Raw genomic sequence first — 24,330 nt, 5'->3', positions numbered from 1 at the left:
TAAGCGTTATTTCAAGTTCTTCTTTATTTAGTATTCAAATAGGTATTTTATTGCACTCATGTTATTAAAAACGATAACGTTTACAAATGTTTAGTTATAATTAGAATCGAGGTTTAAATAGGTAAGTATATTGATAATATTTTGTTAACACTCCGCCGGACGTTATCGGCCTGCCAGTTGTTCGGAACTGTCAAAATTTTGTTCTAACTGACAGACCGATACCGTCCGGGGGACTGTTAATCAGTGGAACCCTTTATATTCATTTTGCTGTGGGATACTTAACTTACGCAAGCAATCGTAAAGCGAGCTATTCAATGAGTTCAATTCTTTGGCTATTAAGTACCTACAGCCAGCAATAAAACAAGCGTGTCCTTAAAATGTGTGTGATTTTAGGCAGTAACTTATTATCAGGGATCGTAACTTTTACAGCATTCTTGGTGAACCGGAATTGGTATAGATAATTCGAACTGAAATGGTAAATTAAGGTTAATATTAACGTAATGCTAATTAATCATTAGAGTTGAAATTGTTCATACCGATTCCGTTAACACCACTCTGCTGTACCAAAAATGCTCTAAATGTTACGATATCTGCTTATTATAAATCTAGAGGTCACGTTACATTGTATAGCTTAGTATTTTGCCGGCCCGCGTTCGCCTAACCAAAGAGAATACACGGTCAGTAATTTATATCGCCGAACCATCGCTGGGAAACGGGTCACCATTCCTCTACTTGTTTGTTTCCAACTCTGCAGATAGTTTTAATTTGCGAGAAAGAAATGTTTCTCTTGTTTCAAAACAGCCTGCATTGGTTTTGAGGGAATTTAGTCTTCTTATAATCTGTTTTTAGCTTCACCTGTGCCTGTATCTATTTGTCTAGTAAGTACAGGTGTCTTCAATCTGTCTTGTGTTTGTCATTCATCTTGCAAGGTTTTTAATTTAACGATTTATTCGAATTTAAGTTGTAGCTTCGGAAACCATGCTATTTTATGGCAGTTAATGGTACCTACCGTCAAGCAAATCTGATAATGAAAACGGGTGATTGAACTTTGTAATAAAAATAATCTACCTTTTTAAATTTTGTGACAGTCGGAATAATCGTGATGAGTTAGACTGTGACTGTCTAAACCAAAAAAAGTACAATCGGCGATAGAGACCAGCGTTCAACTTGAAATGCAACATCCATTCTAGTTACTTCGATTTCTTTGAATAGGGACTTGGGGACTACACAGCACATTCGTTTTTTAAGTCAATGAAAATCGACCAACATTTCTGGGCGTCGCGCCGAGTATTTTACTGTTTTCTTTTAACACAGACATCGGTTTACGCCTTTTTTCGGGCTTAGTGTCGCCTCGGAAAATAGAAAAAGACTAGTAAATCGCGTTAGGCTGGGACAGATCGGTTGGGCCTAGGTTATTGAGAGCCGATAGGGAATCTCGGCAATTTACGCTTTACGGTTTTAGGAGATATCTGGTGAAAAATGTGTTAGATAGAATAGAAAAAAAAAGTTTCTGCAAGCGATTGTCTTGAAATTAGTTATTTGTACATGAGTCATGGGTGTTTTGAATTTTACGCTAGTTATGCTAAAATTATAACAATTTGTTTAATGGTGTTTTAAAAATTAGGTATTTGTAAATAGTGTTTTATTCGAAGGAAGGTAACTATACAAGAAATATAAAACTTACACATTTGTATATATATATAAATTTCTGATGCGTATATATATATATTTACGCATCAGAAATTAACTTCTAATATTAACATTATGTTTTTTTTATCGGTATCTGTCTTGACTTTCTTATATCTATGCTGATATTTGATAAAAAAGACTTATTTTTGTAACCATCTAATAACTTAAAGGTTTTCGTAGGCTTTCTAGGGTTGTAGTGTAGGCTTGTGCCTACACTGATTTCAATTCTATTAATTGGTTTCAATTGAAGGTTAATTAGTCAGACCTGTTTCAATGCGTGACATAAAGCCTTAATAGAGCGAATGCCCACATTACCTAAATAACCTCCCTTTACCAAAGATAAGTAAATAACAACGACTGTTAGTCTGTAACCATGTTAGCATAGCTCGATACTTGGGGCCGTAGCTAAATCGACAATCCTTTATTGAAAAACGCCAATACTTTTCCAGCCAGTAAGTTGCGCAAAAGTGACTTGATTATTTCCATATATTATTTAAGTTTTGTTTAGCGTTTCCTAAACACAATCGTCCAAAACAGCTACTCAGCAAGATCCTAATCATAAATTTAGCATAAACGTCGCTTCTCTTCTTTATATTTAAGAGCTGTGCTCTTGTCGGTGGAGCAATCTCCATCTCGTCCGATCCTCTGCCAACTCCTTGACCTTCTGATACGACACGACCTGGACTTTTTCTTTTATTTGGTTAAAGTAATTGATTCTTGGTCTTCCTCTTCCTCTCTTTCCCTCTATTTTTCCTTCTATGATGTTCTTTAGGAACATGTCGTGTCGTAGCAGATGTCCAATTAGTACTCCTCTTCTATTTTCTATTGTCTTTATTATGTTTCTTTTCTCGTTAATCCTATCCAGAACCCTATCATTTGGTATTTTTTCCGTCCAACTAATCCCTTCCATTCTCCGCCAACACCACATTTCAAAGCTTTCTAATCTTTCTCTCTCTCTTTGTGTCAGTGTCCACGTTTCGCAGGCGTATAAGGCGATGCTCCAAATGTAAGATTTAATAATAGTACATTTCGATGCTAGTGCGGAAGAATGACATTTCCGCACGTGTATCGAACGACGTTTTTTAATACAGTTGCGAAAAAATAAGAAAAACATTGTTAATCGTACACTAAACAAAAGTGGTAACAGTGACAGCTCGGTTAGACGTCGTCTTTAAGTATATTATATCTATGGGCGTTTGACAGCTATTCCGTTCCATTCAGTCAACTTATTAAGAACGGAATTTTCAATATTGAATATTAAAAATTAAACGTGTTATAATGATGAAGAGGTAAGTAATTAAATATGAAATATGTAATATTTTTCGTATTCTTACATTAACGGTAGGTTTTTATGCTGATTACGACGTTTAAAGGAAACTAATATTAACACTCATCAATAAGTAGTCGTGAATTGGAACAAGTATAAATTTAAAAAAATTGGAAAAGTAAAAAGCACTAGTTCGAGATAACCAACTTTCCGCACGCTAAACAGCTACGTAAAGTAGCACTTTTTGAGCAACTGTATTAAAAAATGTTTTTTAGTGCTAGTAGACATTTTTGATTTGAAAATATGTTTTTTATTGTTGAAGGCTTGTTTGGCTATTGCGATTCGAGTAATGATATCTTGACTACATCTTGATTTATTATTAATGATACTCCCGAGATATTTAAAGCTATCGACTTGTTCCAAAATAGTGTCATTCAGTTTAATTGGTCTTTGTCTCGTATATAATTTTGATGCTGTTAAGATTTTTGTTTTGCTGATATTAATTTTTAAATCTGATTCCTGTAAAATTGAGTTCATATTGTTAAGCAATAGTTCTAGTTGTTCACTGTCTTCTGCGAATGCTGCTATATCATCAGCATATCGTACGAAATGTATCTTGTTCCCGTTGAACTTGACTCCACCCTGGTCCTTCTCTATTATTTTGTTAATGGAGGTTTCTATGAAGGCGTTAAAAATTAATGGCGATAGTGGACACCCCTGTCTTATTCCTTGTTTGATCTTAATGCTTTCCTTTTCTTCCCCTATCTGAATTAAAGTTTCCTGATCTCTATATAGCTCGTATATTACTCTTCTATCTCTATAATCTACTCCTATTTCTTTTAGCGTTTTCATCATAAGTTTCCAGTTTACCCTTTTCTAAATCTATGAAGGCAACGTGCGTATTCAAACCCAAATCCATACGCCGGTCTATGATCATCCGCAGTGCTAAACGTCGCTTATTAACCTGTAATTATGAATATAATGTTCTTATGATGTTAAAATAAATAATAATCATTAAGTATTTAGAACGTCAGTGAAGTGGATAGATAGTTTAAATGGCCGATGGCATTACGAACTTACCCACTTGAATATAGCTATGGCACCAACTGTTAACTCTACCTCATTAACTTGGCACCAAACGATGAAAACTATTTTGTATGACTATCAGTCTTTATCTTAACTTGTCTTTCTACCAATGCATTAGCCGACATTGTAGGTCAGGCCAAAGGGCAGACACATCAAAAGACGTTTTAAGCCGTCGATAGCTCTTACAAGTCTTGCACGCCGAATTGTGGCAAGCGGCCTTTTAGGGATTAATGTCTCAATAACCTTTAGGCCAGTCAAATTAGATCCAAAAAAAGCGTTTTGAGGATTTAATCCTGAGCTAGCCAGTCCTAAATGCGTACTATCCGAGTTTACTCCATCCCAGGAGGCGTTAATAAATTTTGGGAGCCTTGGGAGACACATTTTACCTTGGATTAACAAAACCACTCGATGTAGAAGGAACACACCATCAATTTCAATGTCACTACCAGCAAGTTTGTTGGATCAGAGACTGGTAAAAAAAATTTCGGATTTTAACATGATTTTACAAAAAAAAAATTCAAAGTGGCAGCCATTTTTTACAATCTTTGACTACGAATTTAAACTTAAGGTACCTTTCGAATCCTCATATGTCAATTTTTATCATGATTAGAGCAAATTTTCCGTCGGACGTACCGTTTTTGCACTACAAGCAAAAAACTGGAAAAGTGCTAAATTTTTTCCGCAAGTCCTCGAATGGAGCAAACTTGGAATACACTAATTTAGAACCAAATGAAGGTATTAAGACGATTTCCACATTTCCAGCTTGATGGGAATTAATTCCTGGAAAAAAATGGACTAATTTGACTGGCCTACTTGGAAAATTAACACTGATGATACAGCTGGGGTTGTATGTAGATTCAACTATGAATATTTTAATATACTGAGAGAATCTTCACACAAGTGGACAATTGCGAAGGAAAACTTGATACACGAATATTAATAAATTTGAAATTCATACCATTGAATTACTTCATAGACGGAAAGATAATGCTCACAAGACGTGTTTTTTTGTCAGTTAAACTATTCTCTGAGATACTCAGTAGCAGATGTCAACGTGAAATATAATATTACATTTTTCTTAAGTTTTTTTAAATAATATTGTACGTTTTCCGGAACCCAGGCTGTCGCCTCGATGCGATGTCTGACAGATGCAGTATAGTAAACTCGTCATACAAAATGTCACATCTTAGCAGAAAATTACCTCAGTTACGTTCTTCCAGCTCTGAAGATCCAATATTGTGCGGTGCGCAGCCATACGTCAAGTTTGACGTTTATCCAATATACTACGTGCCCTCGGTGGCTCGATCTAATCGCTGGCTGTCGACTCTTCCATCTGTCCGGATAATCATCTTGACTAAGCTTTGTTTGTGAATAGGAAGATGGAATAACAAAACAGGTCATGCATCTTAACGGGGATTGTTTATGATGGTCCAAATTGCCTCGTATCTGATCGAACTTGGCCGGGCACACTGCCGCACTCGACATATTGCCAAATGGTTTTCGATCGATTTTTTCCAATATTGCTTTTTAATTAGTATGACGCTAAAGCCAAAACCTACAAAAAATTAAGTCAAATTGGAGTTTTAGCTAAATTATATTCAGGCAAATTTAATATTAGAGAAATATTGGCTATTTATAAGCTTAAAACAATAGGGATCTGTCGCTCTGTCATAGTGGAATGGAATGACATCTAGAGTTAGACCAAGAAAAGTCTGCAGTGATTTTGATAGCCCACGCAATTCGAGTGTTATTTATACGTCATCATTTTATAGAAGTTTGACGTTTAAAATGACACTTGCACTGCGTGGGCTATCAAAATCGCTGCAGACTTTTCTTGGTCTAACTCTATCAGCATCAAGCCGCATTTTAGATATGTATGAGAAATAGCTCGTTAGTATGAATTTACGTACGTATGTACTTTCAGCTTTCCTATGCGTACGAAACGGTGATATTTACTGATAGATGTGATTCCACCCTAAATGCACCAACGTAGCAAATAATGTATTAGTGTAGCATTAATTTGCAGACATGTCCGCGTTTGGAATCGCCTCATGGGGGTTGGCAATGAGTCGACCACCGCAGCGATATTGACAGTCGGAGAATAACATAGACAACCCAGACTAAGAGCTGGCAATGTAGATCGCACGTCACTATACATATATCTATCGAATTAATAAAGTAATTAGTTTAAAATTTGTAATGGCTTTTCTGTTTCGCCCTATGGTTGACTGGTAGAGAATGCCTATACCGGCATTAATTCCGCCTGTTGTACTTTTTGTATGTGCAATAAAGTTTAAAATAAATAAATAAATAAATGGTAATTTTGTGCTTGGCCGTTTCGAAATAGGTTATTTCTTTATTTATTTCTTATCATATAAAGACGTAAGTATATTTCGTTTTATTATTTCAGTAGAAGTTTATACTTCAATAACAGTCTAAGAGGAAGAATACATTCGAAGACAACTAAATACAGTCGGACCAAGATCTCTGAAATGAGAACTCTTCGTGAAAAAGTGAGGTAATGTCAGCATTAATAACAAATTTCTATAAAAATATGTTTTTAATATCACACTTCCTCACTTTGTTCTATTCAAATCGGTGTAAAGTTAGCTTAGACGGACTATAAATAGACTACTTTCGATAGTTAGTTATCTATAAAATCATATAGGATTTACAATGCCAGCTCTCCCACTATATATGAGGGCCTGAGGGTCGCTAATGTATTGTAGTTGTCAAAGGTATCGATTACGCTTTGACAGCTCATATGCATTTTGCGGCTTGCGTTTATTACGAGAGCCTTAAAGTGACATTCCATTTCCAACTGCAGCTGCAATACTGTTCATTTTACTATGGAAACGCGTCGCTGTCATTGTCAATTTCCATAATAAAATGAACAGTATTGCAGCTGCAGTTGGAAATGGAATGTCACTCTTAAGGGGATTGTTAATAACAAACGTAAATTGACACATTTTGTCTTGGCAACTGTATGCTGGAAGCATAATACCTGACTTCAAAGACACGACCCATAGCCCAATACCAAAATTATAATCCAATTTTCTTTTCACACCAACTTGTGAAGTAAAATGCCATATGCATGGGATGGGCGATGGGGTTTTTTATAGCATTGTGACGATAATTTCGTTAAAAAGTTTATTTCTTTTGTTTTATTAATGATGGTTTGTTTGTTGTTTGATTTCGTTTTTTTATAAACAATTTTGTTTTGTTTTTAAATTAGTTTTATTGATCTTTGGTGTAACGCAAAGCTTAAGCATCGAAGTCCGACTGTGCGAGCACTAATTCGTCAACAAATTCACGCGTAAGTGAATTTCAATCTGGAGCTCGTCTTTTATCTACTCGGAGCTTTAACATGATTTAAGGGGCTTTTAAGAGCATCTATTCGTCTTTAAGCATCTATTAAACATATTAAACAATTACTATCGATTTAGTAATTGCCACACATAGCTTTTAAGACGATATATTTTTGTCCATAAGTAAAAGCAGGTAAATCTCAAGTGGGTATTTATACGTCATAATTTCATAAAAGTTTGACGTTTAAAATAACACTTGCCCTGCGTGTGCTATAAAATCGTTGCAGACTTTTCTTGGCTAACTTTACATATCTCAGCGAGTCACATAAACGCTGTTAAAGCGTTGACCACTCTCGGGCCGTTGTTATAAATCAGGTAGGCACTATTATTAAAAAAAATGACATTACTTAATTTTTTGTTTCTAATTAAAAGGATTTTAATAAATTTTAATTTAACATTAGCTATTAAATATTAAAGTCTCTGGATTACTTAATGATATTTATATGGGTTGGAGACATTAACGTGCTGTTAAAGCGATGTTACAGTTTTATGAGGATCAACGCAAGCGTCGCCACAATGCTCGATACCTTTCCGCCATATTACAGCGCACTACTCTAGCTGTCCTATTGCTTCTATAATATTTTAAAACCAGACAGTGACAGAATAGAGCCATTTCATTGACATATCTACCCTCCAGGAAAACAAATATTGAAACAGCGTTCCCGTGTACGCTCTGACAGTGTAAAGAAGGCATCCTTTATTAATGCACTAAGGGGGATATCTTTTTCAAGGTAACGATAGCTATCACACAAAAGTCATAAATTCGATATATGACGAACAAAGGCACTCGGCTGGGCAAATATTTGTTAAACATTGCCAGTCGATCCCACCGCATGGGTTTGACAGGGGACTATTTTATGGCATTCTCAAAAGAGAGAACGATTGTAAATCATAGACACGGTTCGGGATCCGTCGATAATGTGGAACCGTTTAGAAGAGGCATGCGTCTTCGGTGAAATATGTGGTTTTTACCGACTTGGCTTTATTTAGTCCCACTGACTTCTGTTCCAGAGATCTACTCGTACTCTCGTGACGTGACAAAGTCATGCGATTGAGGCTGTTATCTAGCCATTGAGGCTATTATCTTTTGTTGTCTGAAATATATTAACTTCTTCAAGAAATAGACATCAGTTTCTCATGTTATCATTTTTTTTTGTAAACATAAATGGTTTACATTTTTAATTATTGTACGAGTATAAAACTATAAAGCTTGAGAATCATTTACCTACTTCCCTTATACTTGCATTATTTACAAACTAGGTACCTACCTTTTGGTCAAGCAATCGTCTACAGCAATTGGTAGGTATGTATTATTTCACGGCTCTGTAAAATCACACACAGGCAAAAACATAACCCAAACAGCATAGGGTATTACCCCATACATCTAAGCCCCAAAATACGAGTATAATCCGAATTGTGTCGATAGAAACAACTGAAAATCTGAAACGATAAAAACAAAGTCTAAAATAATTGTTGCATCAAATCTTTTAACATCATTTTACACCTAATAAAAAGTTTTAAAGGGGATATTAAACTTCCTGTCCATTAATAATACAATATTAAAGCGCAAACCTTACATCCCGAGGAACATTAATGCAATAAAATCTAAGCGGACCGCTTTATATACATTTTTTTACAAAATAGGGCTTACCGGAACCCTCAGCCGTGGTACCCCGTCATTCAACTACATTGCTCGGTAAGCAAAAAGATGTATACGCCAGGATTCACTATGAAATCTCTGTCGTTTTGTTTTGGTAAGTTAGTAGACGCAAAGCCTCCCTTTTAGGCGTGAATATTTGATCAATAAGGCTCTCTGTGCGATGGTTTTACTAAAATATCTTATTTTTCTTGAACCAACGATAGGGCCCGGATTATTGGGGGAGCATTTAATACTTTTTTTAGGGTTTCGTACCTCAAAAGGAAAAAACGGAACCCTTATAGGATCACTCGTGCGTCTGTCTGTCCGTCCGTCTGTCACAGCCAATTTGCTCCAAAACTACTGGACCAATTAAGTTGAAATTTGGTACACATATGTAAGTCTGTGACCCAAAGACGGATATGTAACGTCAACAAATAAATTTTAAACATAGGGGCTACTTTTGGGGGGTAAACCATAAAATTAAAAATCAAAGTTTTGCAAACTATATCGTGTTACATATCAAACGAAAGAGCTCATTGTGAGAATCTCAATTATATATATATTTTTTTATTTACGATAAAAATATTAGAAGTTATTCAAGAAAATAGACAAAAAATTACCATTCCCCCCCTCTATCTCCGAAACTACTAAGTCTAAAATTCTGAAAAAAATACACAAAATAGTCCTTTACCTAAAGATGACAGGAAAACCTATTAGAAATCTAGAGTCAAGCGTGAGTCGGATTTAAGAACAAAAATGCGGTCTAGGTTTTTTTAGGGACACAGCCGCAATGGTTTAAGTGAAACGTGATGTAGACAGCTATTGCGAAGGCCCTAGGCCGATATCCGCATAAGGCCGAAGATCCGGAGCTTCCCGAAGAGGCGTGCCTTTAGCTTCAAGCGTGAGTCGGACTGAAGATAAAAAATGCGACTAGGCTGTATCTGGCACACAGCAGCAATGGTACTTGTAGTACTGATTGATTGGGTTACTACTTACTAGGTATTGTCACGTGTTTTAAAAAGCACTATACAGGGTGGCCAAAAAATAAATAAGTGAATTCCCGTTGCCGACGTGCAACCCCGAAATAGCGAAGAAAAATTTGGCTGTTTCATACGTTTTGGCTGGTCCGTTTTCTATGGGAGAATACATTTTTTTCGCGATTTTGGGTCCCATAGTAAATGTTGCTCAGTAGGTACGAGTATAATCCCAAACCCTCCCTGGCTACGGGAATGCACGTATTTTTGGCCACCCTGTAGGTATTAACTCTCTTTGGCCTTCGATTTTAAAACACTTGCGGAAGTTGTAGGAAGAGCGACCCGTCGGACGCTCCGAGTTTTCAGCTCTACGCGGAGCTCGGTCTTCAGTCTTCGCATTTAGACACTTGTACTCTTGTTCGGCATTTAATTTCCTATCTAAGCTACTTTGCATATTTGCAGAGATATAAGCCACTACGCCAGAAAACTTCATCTTACATGTGTTGAAAACTTGATCGACTCATTCGGGTTTTTCAAGACGTTTCACTCACGTCATGTTACACGTACAAAAAAAAATTGTCGAAAATTGTGAGATGTACGGAACCCTTGAAACGCGAGTCCGACTCGCACTTGACCAGTTTTTTATTTTATGTAAAACCGTAATCCCCATAGTATATTTTCGTTAGGTTTCAATATTTTAGGAGGCCGGATTATCCAGAGATATAAATATGAATGCAGCTTATGGAGATTGGATTGAGTTTATTTTGTTCTAAGTTGGATTGTACTTGTAAATACATTTTAATAAATTCTTGAATGTATATGACTCGGGTAGAAAAGGAACTTACATTGCAACATTTTTTTGCAAATCATGTCCCTTCCGTAGTGTAACAGAAAAACTGGAATGTCTCTAATTATTATGAGCTTGTAACAAAGAAACATTGCCTAAACTATGTCACCAAAGTTCAACGAACTTTGATATCTCTGACATATACCAGGGTAGTAGCGTGGGCAAGGAGGTACACGTAACGTCGGCGGGTACATAGCGAAAACACTGACCACTCATGTAAGGCAGCCGGCCGTAATCAGGGCCTACTGCAACCTGCACCACATTATGTACAGATTAGGTAAAATATAGAGCCTGTAATCAATTCAGCTGTTACAGTCACATTGTGACAATTGCAGTCTTGCAGTGACGAGAAGAGTGCGATGTCACTGTCAATTTTGTTGATAAATTGAGTTCTCGCATTGCGGTCGCGATTTCCAAGTCGCATATCTTTCAAGCATGCTAAAGTAAAGCTGATGTGCAAATGGTGGAAACTTTCCAAACAGTTTGAAATAATCTAGGCAATTTTAGAGTAAAAATCAGAGGAAACAAGGAAAACCTTAGGGAAACAGAAAATTTCGATGTTTTCGATGATTTTTGATGAACAAAAATTGGAGAAGTTTCTGAAAAACTTTCCAAAGACACATCAGTGTGATAAGTTTGCCAAAAACAGATCTGGAATGTACCTTTATTCAACATGGAATTTTGTTCTGATACCACATTGGTGGGAAACAACTTGCGTGATGGTAAGTGTACCAACGAGTGTCACATTTTTTTGGAGGACCCTGTAGTCCCAACAAAAATCCTTGTTATTACTAATGGCTGAGAAATTGTATGCTTTTATGCTCAAAAACTTGAAAAGTGCCTGTGGATGGTAAAATATTTAACTTTATCCCTCTGATTTGATACCACGCTACTCTGTACATAATATACGATCGATGGTGAGCTTACGTCGGTTTGACATCGATGTTTCATGGACAATTTACGCGCGTCCAGCCCCCGGCAACAATATTGTTGCACATAAATATCCACCAACATAACGCAGCACAACATAACGTGGGACAACATAACAATGCAGTGTGGGGAATTGAATAGAGACGTAGCCATGCAACCATAGCTATAATAACCGTTGGGGTTTATAGGGGTTATTGATTTTGAAATGTTGTATCTATGTAGCTTGCTGAGTAATTGTAACACAGACAGTGTTGCCAACTTGGCATAAATGATGCCAGATCTGGCATATTTTCATTCGCTTTGGCAGCAAAATTTTCCATTTAGCATCTGGCATATTTTTAGCATAATTTAGTCTAAGCCAAGTTTCCACCAACTTGGCAGCAACAATATGCGCCATCGCCTTATGTGGTTCATATTTTCATATGAATTTTGACTTTTGTGGACGGATGGACGTCAACGGACTATATAAAGTTGGTCAAGCAGATCTTGTCAGTAGAAAAAGGCGGTAAATTTGAAAAATGTATGTGTTTTAAGTGTCTAATTTCAAGTGATATTTTAGCATTTTTTAGCATAGGTGTTTCAAAAATATTTGGCATAATTTTGGCATAATCTAGACATTAGTCTAGCATTTTTTCAAAATCCGAGTTGGCAACACTGAACACAGAAATATTGTTGCTCTTTTCCTAGGCAGCTTTGCAACTTGTCGTTTTTACACTTTATCAGCATATTTTTGTCAAAAAATGAAATTTGTATTGAATAGTTTTCGAGCTCCTTCGATCCTCGTAGAAAAAGTGTCCTTAAATGTTTTTCTATTATGTTACCACCATTCTGTATACTTTGGATGGCGTGTTACAGAAAAAAAAGTATGAAGTTTTTGGGACATTTTTATTTCTGTCTCTCTGTTCTCTGGGACGGAAGGAGCCGAATCTATGTTGAAATAACATAAAATCGCAAAAATATTCAAATTTAAGAATGGTAGCATTATTTTACTTAAATGACTTGTGTCATCAATATAATTAAAGACTCGCAAAAAAACTTAATCGCGATGATAAAAAAAGCAAAAAAAGTTTATTAGCTATTGTTTTAATAAGATGAAATTACTGAACTTTTTTTAGGAAATAAACCAAGGAATAAAAGCTTTTAATACATTTTTTTTGTATTAAAGTATAATTACTGACCACTAAAACGAAAAAAATGAGACATACTTTTTAAAAGGTGACATAGATACTTATTAGGTAAAGGTCCGCGAAAATGGCTTGAATTTGAGAGAGTTTGCTTACCTGACCGCTCCCTACCCGTATCCGTAACATAACTATCAAATCCTATGGCCCAAAACCTCATAACTAACAGTAGCAGTTAACATAAACCGGGTTTAAACTGTTGGCAACTGTATCCTCTAAATAGACCTCGGGGTTATCTTGACTTACCATGCATGTTCGCTAAAACTTGGATAACGTTTGCATAAAGCAATCACACGGCAGATTGGTTACTTTGTTTAAAAAACGCTGTAACTGCACACCAGCACACCGTATTTACCTTTGTAGCCATTTTAAAAATTACCTACTTAATTTCACTATTTGAGATGAGTACGTAACGGGTAAGTAAATATAATGAGGAGTAGATATACTCTACGTAACTATAGTTAAGAAGTTATTTCTAGACATTCATACTAAATACATAGATGGCTAACATAACCTCAAAAAATTACGGAAATACGTATTTACAACTATAACTATAGGAAAAAATTACAAGTATACTTATTTGTGTAAAGATCTATGGTAAGAAAAGGTCTAGAATAACGTACCTAGTCTTTTAACACTTACTTAGCATATACTTAACCAAAAATATTCTGCAGATAGTCGATGACAACATTATTATGACCTTAATATGTCATTATTTATTAACAAACAGTTATATTTCAAGCTTAAAAGTAAATGAACTTATAATTAATATAAGTTCATTTAAATCCGAAGACTTGCAAAGTTAGTCGTTGTTTCACAAAGTGTGTTATCTTATCTTTGTATGTACTTTGCTTCTGCAGTGCCAGCTAATTCTGCTGACCGCGGAAGGGTTAACTTAACTGTTATGCCGCAACTGAGGACTTCATTAAATTTTACTTCAACTAATTTGGTTAAACATTATGTAACACAAACTTTAACCTTACCACAGTATACAATAAAAACAACTAGAGTTAGACCAAGAAAAGTCTGCAGCAATTTTTATAGCCCACGCAGTACAAGTGTTATTTTTACGTCATAATTTCATAGAAGTTTGACGTTTAAAATATGTAACACTTGCAGTGCGTGGGCAATCAAAATCGCTGCAGATTTGTCTTTGTCTAACTCTAGATGTATAGTAAATAAAATTGGTATCTGGCAACAAACTTCATCATCTCAGCCATAAGACGTCCACTGCTGAACATAGGCCTCCCCCTTGGACCTCCATTCGTACCGGTTGGAAGCGACCCGCATCCAGCGTCTTCCGGCGGCCTTAACAAGGTCGTCCGTCCATCTTGTGGGTGGACGTCCTACGCTGCGCTTGCTAGTCCGTGGTCTCCACTCAAGCACTTTTCGACCCCATGCATCGGCCATCTTTAAGGATGACTCACGTTAGACCGGGCCGTGTCCGGGCCGGAGCTTCCGGCGCATCGTTTTCTATGGAAAGCATCACGTGATCGCTTGTCATGTCATAGAAATGTAAGCTCCGGCCCGGACACGGCCCGGTCTAACGTGAATCATCCTTTTTGCGGCAACAAACTTAATGTATTTAAATACGTATACATAAAAAGTAAGGAACGGTGCCTAAACTTGTCCGATACCACTGAGGACGCGTCGGCGACGGGATGATTGATTTGTCGCTTGTGGCAGATCGCTGTGTCACTGTGAGAATAGCTTTAAACCATGGTCGGTCGAAAATTCTTTAATCCGTCGGTCCGAGAACGGTTAAAAGTTTTGCCCTAATATGGCTATTATTTATCGCTGCCGTTTACTGATCCGATGGATATTGATGACATTGATCCGATATAGATATTGATAAGATGACATTGACAAGTCTATGTAAAGCCATCAAATTTAAAATTAGGTACTACTTTGTCGGACACGTACGAGATATCTAATATAAGTACGTAACCTATGTACTCGTATTAAGCTAAAAGCCCTTTTATACTCGACAGCGCGATGCAAAGTGTATATAGCTTTGTCAACCGTCGCAGGCGACAAATGGCTATTGGCTGTTTTGGCTGAATACTGTGACAATAACACTCTCATACATACAACATACACACGTTATACATGTAACACCATTAGAGAAACGAAAGCCTGGGAGAAGATGGTGCAGTCCGGAGGGACTCTAGAGTACCAAGTAGCCGAAGGCAGTCTGGACGCCCGAGGTATCGCTGGAGAGACGAACTGCAGAAAGATCTTAGCGAACTCGGCGCCGTCGACTGGACAGAGACGGCTTTGGACAGGGTAGCATGGAGGTCTTTGGTGTCAGAGGCCAAGATCCACTAAATCCACTTAGAGTCGTTGCGCCACAGCAGTGAGTAAGTACCTATGTAACACCTTGTACCTACCTATTCTTGCAAATAAACGCTTCTATATATTCTATTCTATTCTATCTTTGGTGATAAAAAAGCCCGATCGTAAGTAGTTACCACATACACGTTTAGAGCTCTAAAAACTGTATTCTCTTAACTTTAGTGCAAACTCACCCTAAGGCCCACTTGCACCATCCCACTAACCCGGGGTTATGCGGTTAAACCGTTAACTCAGTGTCAAATTGTACTGGTAACCATGGTAACTCCAGGTTTAACCGGTTAACACCGGGTTAGTAGAATGGTGCAAGTGGGCCCAAGTCACCAAAGCACAGTCGCACACATGTATCTGTCGGCGGCCGATCGTAAGATCAGGCAGATCGTAATGTTCCTGTGTAATGTTTTAACGATTGTCACATTAATCCAATATATAGGTAGGATAGGTTCGTTAGGTTCCTTCAGATGCCCGAAGGGCAAACTGTCCAGAAATAGGAGCCCCGCGTAGCGGGGCTCCGTCGACTCAGGGAACGAGTGAAAGATTTTCACGTTTCACGATATGCCTAGGAATTTCACGATATGCCTGATCTTACGATCGGCCGCCGACATATCTACTGCCATACAAATTTGCACCCCTAACCGTGAATCTAGACGTTTTAAGATGTGCGACGTCATCTTGCTTGAGACGCCGATTCGAACTTACAAATGTACGTATATCAATTTGATATAATTTTGTCATTCGCCCGTGATCTCGCTCGTACTCACAGAGAGAAGCACTGCAGCTAATAAATTAATAATATATCAATATTAAATTAGGAGTAAAGAGTATGTTTTAATAAGTTTTTGGCAAAAATTTCATTTTTGGTACAAGCTTTTATCGCTGTACTTTTCTTACGACAGACAGCTAATACTTATCGAGACAATTCTAAAAACCCCTAACACAATTAGGTTGGGTTGTTTTATCACAGAGTCCCTATGGCCACCTCCTGTCTCCATCATCAGATCAGCTCGATGGTACCATATTATTGCATTGTCATCTGATTTACACATGCATGCAAAATTTCAGCTCAATCGGAAACCGGGAAGTGGATCAAATTTTACTTGCAAGATTTGGTTATAGACCGACAAACAGACAACGGTCAGGTGAAACTAAATAAAAGCTTGTAAAAATTGGAATGACGCATGGGGTCAACGGTCGACGCCTGTGAATGGACTTGGCTGCCAGGCTGAATTTTTTCACGGATTTTTCAGCTATAAGTTATGTACAGTCATGCTCATATTTGCTTTAATTTGCATATAAGTAAGATAAAAAAAACTGCGCGTTTCTTAGTAACTTTTGTAATATCAAATACCTACCCTTGGATATTTGTCATTTTTGTAATTACATTATTACCAAGAATAATGATAATAAGCTAATTCTACGGTTAAACTCACACGTTTTAGTCACTCGCGCGACATGTTTCGGAGAGCCTAATAGGTCTCCATTTAAGAATAATGATGCCTTAATAACGAAACATACTTAATAGTGAATAACTCTAGTTAATATTCATCCTATCACTCTTTTGACAATGTAAACGTCAAAAATGGTTATAAGTAGTTACCTAATTATTATCATAATACACTTTTTAGTGCTTCTAAATATGTCACAATACCAGTGGGGAGACACACTCCTGACTTCGGTCCAACTCGGCTCCGCTCGGCTCAGCATTGCTCCGAGCAATTATTAGGGTTGGCACCACTTGACTTCCTTGTGCGTGCACGACCACAGGTAATATAATCACTTGAATTTTGAGAACCCTAAATAGCCGAAAGGGATACTGCCATATATTAGAAAGGGATAGTATGATTCGACCCTGAATCGCTGTCAAACTTCGGGTTTGTAGGAAGTGTCCTTTCTGTTCGGCAGTACTATTATTTCTTCTGTGACAAAACACTCTATTTGAATAATTCTAACGATTTGGATAGCCGTATCAATCGTTAAACCAAGAGTCACTTTCAACCATCCCTAATTTGTGATTGCACCAAGCAAACTGAGACGAACTGCAAGCTTAGTAATGTCAAGTCGATATAAAATAAAGTTACGATGTATATAGTTTTAATGCTCTCCAAATGAAATAAGTACGACCGAACCGAAATGCATCTCACAGACAGCTATCAAAAGTAAATTAATCTAAAATACTAGTTTGATTGTACAAACAAACAGCTCGGATGCAATTAGGAGTAAAGTATCCGTCGGGCAACAGGAGCGTGGTCTGGCCGCAGTCCAGAGAGAGTTGCCAGCGCTGTTGGGTAAGGCCACGCCTTTGGAAGAGCGGAGAGGAATTTAAAAAGCGCAATAAATGAATACAATTAGGACTTATGTATTAGGTAAATAACAGTAGCGTGGTATGTCCGTTGTCCAGAGCGAACTACATTAGCTCTGTTGAATAAGGACACGCCTTTTGAGGAGCGGCGGCAGAGAAACCTCTGTCTCCGGTGAAAATAAGTTTGCCTTCCAATGCAATTACGGAAATCCTTTTTTGTTGGTTGAAGTGATTTTCATAGGAAATTGAAATCTGTTAATCAAGTTTTCGTAATAGCTTGTCTAGAATTGGCCATGATGTAAAATGGTGGAACTGTAAAGAAGTAAACATGTAGCAACCTTAGGTGATCATGTTTAGCCGTTTTTAATACAAAAAAGTAACTTACGATCTGATACTCGTTTGGTCCACCAAAATATTGATTAGAAAGATAATGTGGGAAGATGGATCTAAAATATGTACATGTAATTGATCTAAGCGCTCATTTTCTTTCTAACCACAGCCTTACCTTCTACGCGGCAAGAATACGCTCTAACATCATACTTTATCAGGAAACTAGAAAATTTATTAAGGAGCAAAACTGATAACCGCCCCTAAATCCTGAAACCGGGGGTTTCTTACAAACTCGACAATTGAATGTATAACGCAGAGAGCAAAGTTGCAACAATGAAGACGAAGTTTGGAACTTTTTACCTACGCTTACAAATCGGGCTATTCACGAACTTTTGAAGCTTGGGAATTAGAATTACTAATGTCGGAAATGTACCTAGTGATGAATAGAGTTAGTTATATTTCTAAGTCGGTCCATTGGGGTAAATTCAAAATTCAAGCATTTGATACTTTGGGAACACGGAAGAGAATTTTATACAAAAAAGAAAACACATAGGAAGGAAAAGGTCACGCTACGAGTTTGTCTCATATCAGCACGAGATTGGCAACTTAAAGATATTCCGATGAGACCATCGGGTAAAATCATCACTGCATGTAACAAAAATAATCAACAAATGAGAAAAAAACAGAAAAACCAGAAATAAATTTACATACGTTGAACTATTGATTAAAAAAATACATCTATAGGTACAGAAAAAAAACAATACACTACTTACGTTACAGATCAGTCGCCGCATTCTCGTAGGTACTTATATTAACTGTGTATGCAGTGCCATTGTGTCCAATGAAAATTGTGAGCTTTGGGTTACCTACTTAGAAGAAGGGACTGAAAAGTAGTGAAATTCTATTGTTCAATAATACGAATACCTACACTGAAAAGGAATTACATGAAAATCCTTATTGTGAAGAGGAAAATGCAGTATTTGTACATATTATGGGCTAGTACCCATTCTATTTTTCCGCAATTACTGCTGCGGTATTAATATCGCTATGTTTTAATCCCCATTTTATCAATGAAATTCAGACATTTAGCGCCCGCGTCCAGGCCGCAGCAGTAACGTAGATAATTCAGTCTTCACCTATAAGGACAATGATGAGATGAGATACGAAATATTTACAAACTATTGACAAATTGTCTCATTTAAGTATCTTTTTAGCGACACGCCGCCGGTTCATGTAATTTAATACAAATTTAATATTTACTGTGAATACAGCATCCCAATAACTCCAAAGTAAAAAAACAATGTAAGGGCAAAACACAAAATGAAAACGCAAATGCCGAAGTTGAGCGACGCGAGGTATCGTACAGCCTAAGGCCTTCGGAATTGGCAGCTAACCCGTTTCCCTGTGGCGTTTGCTTCGCTAGGTTTACGTCAATATTTGACAATTTTAAACCTACGATTTTTAAATGCTTTTGGTTTGAGAACAAATCCAAAACAATGGCATGTTGCAAAGCTTTAGAAAAAATGCTTTGCAGATCAAAGGCATTTTCGCATGGTAAACCTCTAGGTAAACTTTTCTCTTTGATTGAATTGTACTATGAATCTGTTTGGTTGTATGGTTGACTGATAGAGTATTTAGGATTAGGGTGCAAAAAAGTTTTAATAAATAAATCGATCAATATAACTACCGTTAGTACGACAGCAATTATTCGTCGGTATGCCAGAGCTAATTTAGCTTTCCTTTTCTTCATAATTTGTGGGAATAGAGTTCAACCTGTCCGAATATTACGCAAGCCGATGAGAATCTAGTTCTATGAATGCCCCACTGATACTAAGGTACTTAAGTAGCCTAGATTTTACATATTCCTGTTTATTTTTAAATAAATAACGGTTTAAAAATATCCCGCATTGAAAACAATATTTATTTATTTACAAGCCTGTTTAAATGGCAACGTACCTTAAGTCACCTTCATCTTCAGTAACTCTGTAGGTCGAAGGCGCTACGAATAATGTAATAGTCGAACCTTTCAATTGGACCGGTACATATCACTCGACCTTTTTTTACCCTGCTATGTGATTCACAAGCTGCCCCGATTTCACTCACAACTTAAATTTTGAAGCGAATAATTTATTGTTTACAGAAGTGCTTCTCAATTGGAATAACTATAATATCAGTAGGTATAATAATAATTCACTTTCACACTTATTTTGTACGCCAATTTATTACAGTTCGGTACTAAAAATAAATATGTATATTATTAAAATATTTTATTTTAAGACCTTTTTACCGCTTTACGTAGAATGATCATACCAAACTACCGCGTTTTATACTAAGAATCACTGAGTTAAGTCGAGCACGTCTAGCATTATCTTGACACAAGTCTTGCGATGGCGTCATCTGATCGCATCAAGGCATGAACCATGGCATAAAAGTGTTTTGTAAAGATTTTCTTAGTATAAAAAGTTTGAAAAACACTCTAAGTAGTAGGTATAAACTTGCCATCTAGTCTCAGGATTTGCACCTGATTTAAGGCCATATGAAGCTGGAAACTTTACAATGAAGCGATCGGAATCGTGAATAAGGCAGAAGGCTAGTGCTCTTCGAAATTGGGGACGAGACGAGCTCGAGAACGGTCAATAGAACCATTCTATGGGATGCAAATACATATATGTATAAACTCGGATTTGATCAAATGGAATTCATGTGTGAAACTTGTTTATTGTCCGAATGGATAAAATAGGTACCTATTCGTGTAAAATGTGAATTTATTGAATTAAATAAAACGTGAAATTTCAGTTGAACATTTTATTTGATAAATTAATTTTGTAGTGGGTATTTTAAGAAGCCCTAAATTATATTGGTTGTTATTATTTATTTTCAATTTATAACAAACATTGTTCAGCAAATAATAGCAATTGAGTTAATAATTTTACTACAATTAACATTAGCCTGTAATAATTTCTTTGTACCATCTAAGTACTAAGTTTCAAGATGAGTGAGGGTACTCGAAAAACAATTTGGTTCTCAATACAAATTTTCAGCCACTTTTACATCACCTCACTACCAACATCCACGGAACCACCACGAACCACTATCTTCCAACCACTTTTTCACCACCTTAGGGGATCAATTTTGAAAACGCTGATATTACTTTTTGGTTTTGTATTTGTATGTATGTTTACAAAGTTTCAAGTTTTGTTTTAGAAATGAACTTTTGCCACATACAAAGTATATATTTTTTTCAAAATCGCTTAATTCTAGATAAGCTATAAAATGTTTTGACTCATCGACGCAAAACCCTCTGCATTGATGTGTCAGTCATTGCATAGTTTAAGAGTGCTATTACATTTCGGGGTTGAGCGAGTTTAGGTATTTTACGCGCTGCGGCAGGCCGTGCGAGCTCAGTATTCCGATCCCTTCTACCACACTCGCACTACAATGATGGATTAAACATTCTTGATCCTTCGCGAAGCATATTGAAATCAACCATAACAACACTAACTGTACTTAACTTATAAAGTCCTAAAACTGTTATTTGGTAAGTACGAAAATACTAAATGCAGTGCAAATGTACATAGGGGCTGTTCATAAATTACGTCATCTATTTTTGACCCTCCCATCCCTCAAATCATCCAAAAATCATGCTTCGGATGACTCTGTTTCCTCCTACGTCATGCTACCATCATCCGATGTCCAGACCCCCCCCCCCTCCTCCCATTTGAAACGACGTAATTTATGAATAGCCCCATACTCGTACTTATGAACGTATATTACTCGAAAGAAATTATAGGTACTCGCTTATTTACAAGAAACAAGTTACACAGGGTCTGATGATGGAGCTGGAAGGTGGCCACGGGTTCCAGTCTATCATGTAACTAAACCACTTCGTGTTTGGGCTCGTTTGATTCGTCTCAACAAGATCTTTGACACTGAAGATACACAGGGTCTGATGATGGAGCTGGAAGGAGGCCACGGGTACCAGTCTCTCATGTAACTAAACAATTTCGTGTTTGGGCTCGTTTGATTCGTCTCAACAAGATCTTTGACACAAGACAGTAATCAGGGTCTGATGATGGAGCTGGAAGGTGGTCACCATTACCAATCAACCATACAACTAAACCACATCGTTTTTAGGCTCGTTTTATTAATCTCAACAAGATCTTTGACACTAGGTGATACTCAGAGTCTGATGATAGAGCTGGAAGTTGGTTACCGGTACCAATCAACCATGCAACTAAACCATTATCAAACTGCACAACGGGACTTAATCGCGTATTTAAGTTTTAAGATTTACCTCCGACGTTTCGAGGACGGCGTTGTCCCCGTGGTCTCGGAGAAGACTGGCTCAAGTTGACATCAACATCTTCTAGCCGCGCGAGTTTTTCGAACTACCCGCACTTGGTCTTGTTTATCAGTTTGAACGTTTTGCGCACTAGGGATGTCACTCTGTCGACACACAACACTAACGATATTCGATTTATCGACTGTCGATATTCGTTTCCGCTTACATTTACTAATGACTGGATTCCATGTGGATGAGATCTTAAAACCCTCGTCCCGATTAAAATTGCAATGTTTTTTTATTTCAATGGCTTCCCGCACCTAGCTACTGTAGAAATGGCGATCCGTGGAGAGGATTTTAGGGTTATGCAGCTCAATCCAGTGGTTTGGTCCTGACTCCAGCAAATGCTCAGCCACCGCAGACTTGTTGACCTGACGATTTTTGACAGCTGCGATATGTTCCTTAACTCTTTCTGCTATGGTGCGCTTAGTTTCTCCGATATAGGAACTACCACAACTGCAATCTATTTTATAAACGCCAGGTGACTGGAACGGAATAACGTCCTTCGGTGACCTTAGGCTCCCTGCTACTTTGGATAAAGGTGTGTACACCGTCTTTATAGAGTACTTTCCAAGTACTGTGCCAACTTTATCCGTTACCCCTTTTACATACGGCAAAAATGCCGGCTGTCTGGAGACATCAGGACGTTTCCGCCTTGCCTTTCGTCTGGGTTGCCACTTTTTTACCTTGTACCCGTTCCTCCTTAGTACCTCCGAGTCTGATGATAGAGCTGGAAGTTGGTTACCGGTACCAATCAACCATGCAACTAAACCATTATCAAACTGCACAACGGGACTTAATCGCGTATTTAAGTTTTAAGATTTACCTCCGACGTTTCGAGGACGGCGTTGTCCCCGTGGTCTCGGAGAAGACTGGCTCAAGTTGACATCAACATCTTCTAGCCGCGCGAGTTTTTCGAACTACCCGCACTTGGTCTTGTTTATCAGTTTGAACGTTTTGCGCACTAGGGATGTCACTCTGTCGACACACAACACTAACGATATTCGATTTATCGACTGTCGATATTCGTTTCCGCTTACATTTACTAATGACTGGATTCCATGTGGATGAGATCTTAAAACCCTCGTCCCGATTAAAATTGCAATGTTTTTTGATTTCAATGGCTTCCCGCACTTTTCTACTGTAGAAATGGCGATCCGTGGAGAGGATTTTAGGGTTATGCAGCTCAATCCAGTGGTTTGGTCCTGACTCCAGCAAATGCTCAGCCACCGCAGACTTGTTGACCTGACGATTTTTGACAGCTGCGATATGTTCCTTAACTCTTTCTGCTATGGTGCGCTTAGTTTCTCCGATATAGGAACTACCACAACTGCAATCTATTTTATAAACGCCAGGTGACTGGAACGGAATAACGTCCTTCGGTGACCTTAGGCTCCCTGCTACTTTGGATAAAGGTGTGTACACCGTCTTTATAGAGTACTTTCCAAGTACTGTGCCAACTTTATCCGTTACCCCCTTTTACATACGGCAAAAATGCCGGCTGTCTGGAGACATCAGGACGTTTCCGCCTTGCCTTTCGTCTGGGTTGCCACTTTTTTACCTTGTACCCTAGTAGCTAGTAAACAGAGCACATGATCTGTGTGACCCTGAATATTTAGAGAGCGAGATGTCGCATATTCAGGAGGTACTAAGGAGGAACGGGTACAAGGTAAAAAAGTGGCAACCCAGACGAAAGGCAAGGCGGAAACGTCCTGATGTCTCCAGACAGCCGGCATTTTTGCCGTATGTAAAAGGGGGTAACGGATAAAGTTGGCACAGTACTTGGAAAGTACTCTATAAAGACGGTGTACACACCTTTATCCAAAGTAGCAGGGAGCCTAAGGTCACCGAAGGACGTTATTCCGTTCCAGTCACCTGGCGTTTATAAAATAGATTGCAGTTGTGGTAGTTCCTATATCGGAGAAACTAAGCGCACCATAGCAGAAAGAGTTAAGGAACATATCGCAGCTGTCAAAAATCGTCAGGTCAACAAGTCTGCGGTGGCTGAGCATTTGCTGGAGTCAGG

At 37.7% G+C, this 24,330-nt stretch overlaps 1 protein-coding gene and 2 long non-coding RNA genes across 3 annotated transcripts in view; all 3 read right to left on the bottom strand.

Annotated features, from left to right (window-relative positions):
- Positions 1-24,330, bottom strand: part of LOC134667950 (delta-1-pyrroline-5-carboxylate synthase) — a 267,662-nt gene that overhangs the window by 216,680 nt on the left and 26,652 nt on the right. The window lies entirely within an intron of this gene.
- On the bottom strand, positions 22,361-23,012 carry LOC134668245 (uncharacterized). The gene is made up of 2 exons (XR_010098753.1): positions 22,797-23,012; positions 22,361-22,666 (listed from the first exon to the last, which is right to left on the bottom strand). It is a non-coding gene; the product is annotated as an uncharacterized LOC134668245 (long non-coding RNA).
- Positions 23,235-23,779, bottom strand: LOC134668244 (uncharacterized). Its single transcript, XR_010098752.1, has 2 exons — positions 23,671-23,779; positions 23,235-23,540 (listed from the first exon to the last, which is right to left on the bottom strand). It is a non-coding gene; the product is annotated as an uncharacterized LOC134668244 (long non-coding RNA).

Source organism: Cydia fagiglandana, chromosome 10 (genome assembly GCF_963556715.1).
Source record: "Cydia fagiglandana chromosome 10, ilCydFagi1.1, whole genome shotgun sequence".
NCBI lineage: Eukaryota > Metazoa > Arthropoda > Insecta > Lepidoptera > Tortricidae > Cydia > Cydia fagiglandana.
This window is presented reverse-complemented; position numbering and strand designations above follow the sequence as displayed.